The sequence below is a fragment of the Podarcis vaucheri genome (genome assembly GCF_965113315.1).
Source record: "Podarcis vaucheri genome assembly, chromosome: 6".
Lineage (NCBI taxonomy): Eukaryota > Metazoa > Chordata > Lepidosauria > Squamata > Lacertidae > Podarcis > Podarcis vaucheri.
In genome coordinates, this window is record NC_138764.1 from 90,338,897 (window position 1) to 90,348,655 (window position 9,759).

A 9,759-nucleotide genomic window follows, 5' to 3' on the forward strand; every position below is an offset into this window, starting at 1 on the left:
CTAATAATAAACCAGTTTGGTGGTTTAAAGCAATACAGGAACAGTTTTAGCCTACGTTTATATGCCTTTCCTTTCCTAAATTGTGGTCTGTGGACCACCAGTGGTCTTCAAGCTATATTCAGGTGGGCTGTGGCATGTCTGCATTAAGCAATAATATTGATTTTTAATTGTATTTTAATTGTTTATTTTATTTCTTATGTAAGAACATAAGAAGAGCCTTCTGGATAAGGCCAATGGCCCGTGTAGTCCAGCATCCTGTTCTCACAATGGCCTGTGGGAAACCTGCAAGTGGGACATAGAATTCTCATACAATATAAGAAATAAAAGAAGCAGTAAAATAAGCTGAAAAAATCATACAGCATCTATCATAGCACATTGCAATTGATACAACAGGCAGACAAATCACGTGGGGGTGGGGAGTTTGGTAACCACTGATCTAAGACAAAATGTACAACACATCCATCAATTATATGCAAATTCTTTCTACCAGATGCACCTTTAATGCGGCCTAGAATTGAACAAACACTTCCCAAAGAATTATGCAAAAGATCTGCAGCTATATTTTACAGAGAAGTTCATTAACCTTTTCAGATCTGGGCTTATATCCCTTTTGTGCAACACTACCAAATGGATCATACCTATATTTTTACCAGACAATGATGTGTTTTAACAGTGTATCCTCAGTGGTTCTGCACAGCTCAATGGCATTCAGTGCCATTGGCCAGCGTTTCTTGTATCTACAAACGGAAACAAGGGATAAAATAATTCTCCCTTCTCCATTACTTGTCCATTGTTTTCAGATGAAGCAATGCATAGGCTCATGTTCACCCAGAAATAATGCTGGAAGAAAATATTTCACATTTTAAAAGAAAGCTAAACAAATTTTCGAACGTTGACTGCTTCACACAAAAATCCAAAACCTGTTCTGCTCCTATGGAGGCTAATGACAGCTTGAGTATCAGCTTTGAAGCATTAAAATATAAAGGTGAAGACAGGCTGGTAAATGAAGAAATGTTATTGCATAAGAAGAAGCAAATCTGGTTGAAACAATCCATTCTCTTATTCTCAAACACTTGTTAGTGGGATTAGTTGATAATTTTAGCCAATAAAATCATTGCCCCTATTGATATTTTATAGGAGGAATCAGATTCTTAGGACACCCATTCAGTTTTCTCCACCTCACCCTAAAAAAACCACCCCATTCAGAGCCTAGTAAAAAGAAATTTAATTCCAAATTTGTAAACTCCTAGGCTAAGAACTTGTTAGTTTGTTTTGAAATGTAGAGCTGTTTAACAATGCTAAAGCCAATTAGCATTTCTAAAAGTAGCTTTTCTAAATGACTTTTCCTGTTTTGTTCCAGAAAAAGATATAAGTTGGTAGCTGCAACGAAATGTTGCAGTATGGGTGTCACCTTGTTCAGGGTTCAGTCATAACCTTTCCCAAGATAACCCATTCCATTCTCCCTCATCTCTCAGTGGCCTCATAGTCACTTATTGCACAATTTTGAGGCCCCTCCCAAATCACCAGTATATACTTACATAATTTTAATTTATTTGTTTGTTTTAGGCAAAGATAGCAAAGACAAGTAGAACCTGCAAAATGCTGAAAGCAGAATAGGTGTGGAACGATCTGTCAGTTTTGGTTCTCTCAGTTTTTCATCTTTCCAATCTTAAATACAATTTTCCACATTTCTGCAACAAATAAATTCTCCTGAAAATTATTGAGCATTTTAATATGAATTTCTGCTAATGGACACATTTTTGTATGCAGTTTTGACAAATGCGCATATTTTTGCAAACAACCTCTACTAATGTAACACATTTTTGTATGTCCTTTTCACTAATATATTCATTCATTTTTAGGCACACTTTCCCCTAATAGGTGCATTTTTGGTAACATCATTTGGTTGGAGAACCTGCATTGAAAAAATTGGGATTTTGAAGGATGACTGTGTTTCAGTTCACATTTTGTTTTGAAAAGTTGAAATATGATAAATTAAGCTTTAAATGTGAACTGAATTGAATTCCTCATTCCGTCGGCTGGAGTTTCAGCCAACTAGCCATTCTGTCATACTTCATGGGGTGCCCCAGTAAAATAACAGTGATGGAGGCTAATTGGGAAAGGTGAGCTAAGGAGGGCAAGCACCTACCCCCCCCCCAAATGTCTATGCTAGAATTTGCGGCTAGATTCTGCTGGGCTGAAGCTTGCAAGCTGCATGCACAGTCTTCTTTATTGTTATTATTTAATTAAAGGGACCTCCACTCACCTGGAGAGTTAAGCCTTCCACTTGCCACCTGGAGAGGGCCCGGGAAACCTGGAGACTTCAGGTGAGACCTGAAGATCTGGCAGCTCTAAAACATCCCATGCCGTCTCCTTTTCTAAGCACTACACATTTATGGGAGAGAAATAGAGGAGGAGGAGAAGAAATCTCAGGCACTTTATGTAAATAATAAAACACATTCTTGAATGAATTGGCAATTGACTGAAGACAGAACATAACTCACAGCCCAGTTTAGTTGAAGTAACAGGATTTAAACTACGGTATTTGGCACTTCTGCACTAAACACATTTACTTGGAAGTAATCCTCACTGAGGATTCAGTGGCATTTATTGCCAAAGAAGTGTGATGAGAATTTAATCTGATTTGGGCTGTGATCCAAGTACTTCTGACCTACTGTGGCTGCCTAGATTTTTAAAGAACAAGGGAGGGGTGAGGAAGCCTTGATACACATTGTACACATGTAGAGTTCAGGTACATATTGTAGTGTCACCCAGTAGGGCGTTGTCCAGTGATTTAGAAACTGTGTTTGTGCTACACAACATATTAGAGGGTGGGGAATGTAAAACCTAAAAACAATGCATTGCATAGTGCTATTTTAAGCATTCTGTGATTCTGGGCTGTAGCTGAAATTTATATGGTATGCCAGTTCACTTCTGTAGGGGCAGAATGACCACCTCCCACTTAACTCTCCAGAGGATTCGACATTCTTGCTGTCCATAGTTTCAGGGTAAAAAAGATTGGTCGCAGCATCAGTTTTTATTTCTTTTGAAACTAATATCATACTCGTCTTTTATTCCTTTCTTAGTTAATTGCAGTTGCTGTTCCTGTCCTGTGAAAAGTACTGCAAAAATATTTTAAAACCTAGGATCTCTTTTTAACCTTTTGGAACACAGTACGGCAAAAATGTGCTGTTTGCAAGATTGTGCACATACGTAACAAAAGAAAAGGAGATCTATTGAAAATGGCCTATTGGCATGAGAGACTTGTTAAAGGCAGGCCTGGTTACTGGATTCCATGAGCTTCCAGGGTTTGTTCTCGAGATGAAAGATAGATTCATAGAATCTTAAGAGTTGGAAGGGACTCCAAAGGTCATCTAGTCCAACCCCCTGCAATGCAGGAATCTCAGCTAAAGCATCCATGACAGATGGCCATCCAACTTCTGTTTAAAAACCTCCAAGGAAGGAGAGTTCACCACCTCTCATGGGAGTCTATACGACTGCTGGACAGCTCTACCTGTCAGAAAGTTTTGCTGAATGTTTAGTCGGAATCTCCTTTCTTGCAACTTGAAGCTATTGGATCCTACCGTCCACAGCAGGAGAAAACAAGCATGCTCCCTCCTCCATGTGACAGCCCTTAAGATATTTGAAGATGGCTATCTCCTCTCAGTCTCCTCTTTTCCAGGCTAAACATACCCGGCTCCTTCAAGCGCTTCTCATAAGGCTTAGTTTCCAGACCCTTGAACAGGGGTCGGCAAGGCTTACCTTGCCTGGGCCGGTTCACTGCCGCGGAGCCCCCTCCATGGGCCAGATAGCGGGTGCGTGTGAGATTTCCAGTACCTGAATTTTCGCAGATGCGATTTCCGGCGTCTGTGCATGTGCAGACGCGATTTCCAACACCATGGAAGCAATGCCACACTGCACCGGTTTAGTGCAGCGCACTGGGATTTGCTGAGTGGCCAGTTCAGTTCAGGGGCGGCTCGGGGGCTGGTAAAATGACCCCTGTGGGCCGCTTGTGGCCCATGAGCCTTAGGTTGTCAACCCCTGCCCTTGATCATCTTTGTTGCCCTTGTCTGCACATGTTCTTGTCAACATCCTTCTTAAATTGTGGTGCCCAGAATTGGACACAGTATTCCAAATGTGTTCTGACTAAAGCAGAATAGAGTGGTACCATTACTTCCCTTGATCTGGACACTATACTTCTGTTGATGCAGCCTAGAATAGCATTGGCATTTTTTGCTGCTGCATCACACTTTTGACTCATGTTAAGCTTGTTGTCCACCAAGACCCCAAGATCCTTTTCACATGTACTGCTAGTAAGCCAGGTGTCCCCCATCCTATATTTGTGCAGCTGGTTCTTCCTGCCTAAGTGCAGAACCGTACATTTGTCCCTATTGAAATTCATTTTGTTACCTTGTGCCCAGTTCTCCTTTGTGATTTCCCCTTTCCTCCAGTTCTTATACATGCCCTTCTTAACTCTCAGCTCATCCGTGAGCTCCTTATGCAGCCACACTGGTTTCTTAGAACCTCCCACTTTTCTTTCTTGTTGGTATAGATAGAGGCAACTTACTTAATTTTATTTGTTTTTGTTTTGTGTATTTTAAATACTGGCTCGTTGACTTTCTGCATGCTTATGGAACTGCAAGTTAATAACTGCAATAAAATTGTGGAGAGTTTGGCCCTTGTGACTCTTCACTCACCCTTTCTTCCCTGGCAGGGAGGGGTACAATTTGGTGGTTTGCCCCAGGTGCCATAATGCCTCATGCTAGCCCTGGGTCATGGAAGCCTCAGGCTTTGAGAGTGCTGCTGCACGCACTTCCTGCTTGCATGCTTCCCAGAGGCATCTGGTGTGAGAACGGAAGTAGATGGGCCACTGGCTTGACCCAACAGGCTCTTCTTAGGTCCTTCTGCACCATAGCCTAAACAAATAGGTATTTACTGTATTTCTCCAACATGATATCAGCCTCTGGCCCAGCCCGCCAATGGTATGCGGTCTTTGGAAGGTTACCCATGGGGGAGGTTCAGCCCTTTTACTCTGAAAAAGGCTCCCCATCCCTGTTTTGTCTGCTAGGCTGTTTTATTTCCCATATTATTATTTTTTATTATATTGTGTTGCTAATTTTGTGGGTTATGCTGACCAGATAGGAAGGTAGGGTGTGAATACCTCAAGAAATATGTAGCTAACTAACTAAAGTCATTTTGCTTCGCTTGACTGACTTCAAGAAAGGGTGCTAGTGTAATAAGAATAATAATGTGTACCATTACAGGACAGAAAATCCCTTTCTCTGAAGGTTTCACAGCATGGCATCATGAATGCCTGCCATTAGGAACACTGTCTCCCTTAGGTGGGGTTGGTAGGCAGCAGTTGCTGGGAAATCTCCCAAGTCATGGGCCTTCTGTTATCAGCCTCCTGGAAATTCTGTGATTGCAACCCCCATGAAGCTTCCCGCCAGCCATGCAATGAACTGCCATCTCCCAGCTGACCTTTGTGGCTTTTGACCCTTTGGGGGGGGGGTGAGAGTTCATCAGCTGTCCACGAGACGGAAATCAGGCAAAGGATTTTTATAGGAAGTTGCACCCATTGACTGCATCGGTTTCTGAAATCATCCTTGCGCATCCTTTGAGGGTTTTTATTTATAATCAGGCGGCATATACTTAACAAAAATAAATCCATACCATATGTTTAAAGCACCATGATCCCATTTTAAGCAGTCGTAGTAAAGAATTCTAGGGAGTATAGTTTGATAAGAGTGCTGAGAGTTGTTAGGAGACTCTTATTCCCTTTACAGAGTTACAATTTCCAGAGTTCCCTGGGAAGAGGGACTGGTTATTAAACTACTCTGGGAACTGTAGTTCTTTGAGGGGGAATAGAGTTTTCTTAGCAATGTTCAGCACCCTTAAACTAGTTCTCAAAATTCTTTGGGGAAAGTCATGACTGTGTAACATGGTATTATAGTGCTTTAAATGTGTAGGGAGAATGTGGCCTCTGTCTACTGCTGCTGATACTGCATCTCTTTCACAATCTGGTTGTAATAAAAGGCTTGTAATGTGCAGTTTCCCTGCTCATTTGCAGAGAGTGCAGCAGTTGCCTCCGGGTGAGCGCAGGAGTGTCAAGCTACTCACCCATCTGCTAGCCACACAGGACTGCTACTGGGCCTTTGAGGCTACAAAAATAGAGGAGTGCAGCTAGCTAAATACTGCCCTGCATTGAACACAGTGGAGTTGACAGGGTTCATGGAGATGGAGAGAGTATATGAATCTGAGGCCATTTCCAGACAAATTGTTTACTGAGCATTTGTTTCAGGGAGATTAGATGACACTGGCTATTGCACAAACACTGCCTTTTCCCATCATTTCCCTTATTGCAAAAAGTCCATGGGGGGGCAGATTTCATGGGGAATAGTTTGTACAACTTTAATTTGCTGGTATGTAATTGAATCCCACCCAAACATTGTGATGGCCTGAAAGCACCTTTTGATTTGTTGTGGAGCTTTGTGTGCTGTCATTCCCATTCCCCCTTTTACCCCTCCCTTTTGTTGTTGTTTAGTCGATTAGTTGTGTCCGACTCTTCGTGACCCCATGGACCAGAGCACGCCAGGCACTCCTGTCTTCCACTGCCTCCTGGAGTTTCGTCAAATTCATGTTGGTCGCTTCTATAACACTGTCCAACCATCTCGTCCTCTGTCACCCCTTTGCATATTGGCCCTTTAAGAACTTCCAGAAGCAAAATCAACAAAGAGTCTTGGAGCATCTTTATGTCCACAGTTATTCCATAATAAAATATGTTAGGATGCTTCTGGCTGGGTGTTTATTGTGGGATCAGTGCAAGTCATGCAAACATTTTTTGGGGCGAGGGGGTTGCTTTTGCAGAGTCTGTACCCCCACCTTAATCTGGTTCTATTCTTTCCAGGAAAAATCTGATAAGTAAAAATATACAAACCTGTTGCTAATATTTGCAATATCTCAAGGACCCCATTTTCAAATTACGGTAACTCCCCCACTCTGGAGTGCAGCCTTTATTGTTAAGGTGCTACAAGATTCTATACTGATTTAGCCCCCTTTAAGGAAGAGGAAAAGCAGGGGAACACAGCCTGAAGCTAAAGTGGGCATAATTGATTTCCACAAACTGAGTTTATTTCTTATCAGTTAAGAGAAATATGGTACATTTGCATTACAACTTGTTGATCAGAGAAGAACCACCACATTTGTTGTAAGCATACCACAACCAGTCTGCTGTTCAAAAGATTGGCTGCTTTTGGATCTCCCAAGATCAGCTTCCAGCCTTGAGAAAAGGCATCCTTAGCAGATGCAGCTGAATTTTATCTAGTACTATAAACAATGTGAATTTGAAAATGCTTCCTGTTGCAAGCTTCCGGTATTTTTGTAGCAGAGCATATTTTCCCACAAACCTTTATCACCACCCTACGGTGCTACAAAGGGGTCACTTGTGAAAAAAGCACTTTGGAACTGAGAATGGCTCTGCAAGAAGGCAGAATCGTCAGCTCTCATACTGCATTATTAGTTTGGAGGCAAAGTATTTCCTTTCTGCTAAGAATATCAGAGGGTTGGGAATTTAGTGTCTTGTGGTTGAAAAACTGAACTTGAGCACTGGGCTAAAGTGGTGTAATCTTATTTCTCCTTCCTCATTCGTTTTTCTTTTTAAAGGACCTTTCAAAATGTTATTTGGGTTTGGGGAGTTGAAGAGTTGCCAGCCTGCTTTCTGTAAAATTGTAGTGTCTATCCAGGAATACACAGACACTGCTCTGCCAGTGCTAATCATCACCTGGAACTGAGAAGCTAATTCAGGAACAACCCCCCTCCCCCGGGACGTTCTGCATACATAGCGGATGCTCTTGAGACTGAGCTACCCCCCTTTCCCTAAAATAGCTATTGTTGATTTAGTAGTATTAATGTCAGCATATTCGCTGCAGGATGTGTGTGTGTGTTTCTGTGTCTTTTGCCCATGAGGCTCCAAAAGAAAGCCAGTAGCAATGGGTAAATACCTTTATCAGGATCCACTGACATGTTCCTTGGAATTCTGAGGGTTGTTACACCTGCATGCATGCAAAAAGCAAAAGAGTGAGGGCGGGTGAAGAGTTGGGGAAGTGAAACCATGAAACCCACCAAAGGTGCTGAAGAAACATATTCTTAATAAGTCAGAAGCACCAGTCACTTCTTTTACTGAATATGATGAAGTTTCTGTATAACCTTTAGTACAGCACACACTTCAGGGTTAATTAGATTAGATCACAATCAGATTAGATCATGCTAGGTGCATGCAAAACGAGTTTCAGGTTGCGGTTGGAAAGACTTTAGAAACCAGTTTCCATGTGTGGATCACCCTTGGTGCTTCATGGCAAAGGACCCTGGCCCTGATCCAGACAAATCGTGGACTCCCATTTGGATACTTAGTTTCTAGCTCACAAGTTTGTGCACAGACGTTTGATTAGGATTTTGTATGAGAAAACACTATTCTGCACTCCAGCTGTTCCTCTTTCTCCAGGGACAAACTTGATTTTCTGTTCTGAGTCCTTTGTAGCTCACCAGTCTTGTTTTGCTGCACTCATTTTTTATGTGCCTAGAGTTTGGCTGTGCTTTTTGTGAAAATGTTTCCAGTGTGTGCTCATGTGCTCTAGAATGCACTGGATTTTCCTACCATCTTACCTATAACTTCCCACCCAGATGTTCCTGCAGGATGTTGCACTGAGTGGCATTGATTTTATAATAAGCACAACAAGATCCAGTGTGACACTGCATATTCTATTAAGCTTTCTTTAAGTTTTTTAAAAAGGAAATTGTTATGATCAGTTTACTAACTGGCTTCAGAATCAAGGGGAGGAAAGGTTTACTGCTGAGTAAATGAGAGCACAAAACTTTAGCGCCATCCTACTGTCACTTGTGAAAGAGCTCTTTGAAAGCGACAGTGGCCCTGCAAGAGGGCAGAATTGTCAGCTTTCATCCTGTGTTATGACTCTTCCTTTGCAGCTGCGGATTGCAGTTACAGTCACCTGGCATCTTGCTCTGTCAGGTGATTGACAGATGGGCAGTGCTGTGCACCTGTCAAAATGGCCAACAGAGCGTTGGCCACTTCTGGATCCGGCCCTCTGACCAGATCCAATTACCTGTCCCTGATCTAGAGAAAGGGACAAAAGGACTGGGAAGCAAGACTTTACAAGTGTGTGTAAACACTAACTTATGTCTTTTGATCACTTTATGCCACGAATATTGCTGCAAGCGATCTCTCCCCCCCCCCCCCCGCCGCCGCATTATAAAGCTAGTGTGAAAAGAAGAGCCTGGGGAATTGCGTGACTTGCTGCAAGCTTCAGAAGCAAATGATTCACCATGAAAGTATAACTGAAACTGCTATAACAGCTGAGAGCAACTCCCACATAAAGGAACTTAGCAGCTGAGATTTTCCTGCTCACAATCAAGGCATTTAACAGGCAGAAAGAATTTTGCAAGAAGAAGGAACTCTGCATGCAGAGTTTAACCTCTGTGTTAGGGATTTTGCATATCATATTAACTGGTGTATAGATATGTGATTTGCATGTCTACCACTGAAGTGTTCTGCATCCTACACTTCCTAAAGTAATGTCTTCTAAGATTTAGAGATAGCAGGGGGGGAAACCAAGCAGACTTTTTCGAGCTAACAAAAGAATAATCCTGATGGTAAAGGGAGTCAAATGCCAGGACTGTCTACCCGAGAGCCTCAAAAGGATCAGCCTCTGTAATCCAGAACGCAGGATGCAACAACTGAGGAAC

General features: G+C 42.2%; 1 long non-coding RNA gene across 1 annotated transcript; it reads left to right on the forward strand.

Moving 5' to 3' along the window:
- The first annotated feature begins 72 nt into the window (after positions 1 to 72).
- Positions 73 to 6,793, forward strand: LOC309534453. Its single transcript, XR_014220740.1, has 2 exons — positions 73 to 122; positions 6,545 to 6,793. It is a non-coding gene; the product is annotated as an uncharacterized lncRNA (long non-coding RNA).
- Positions 6,794 to 9,759: the final 2,966 nt, after the last annotated feature.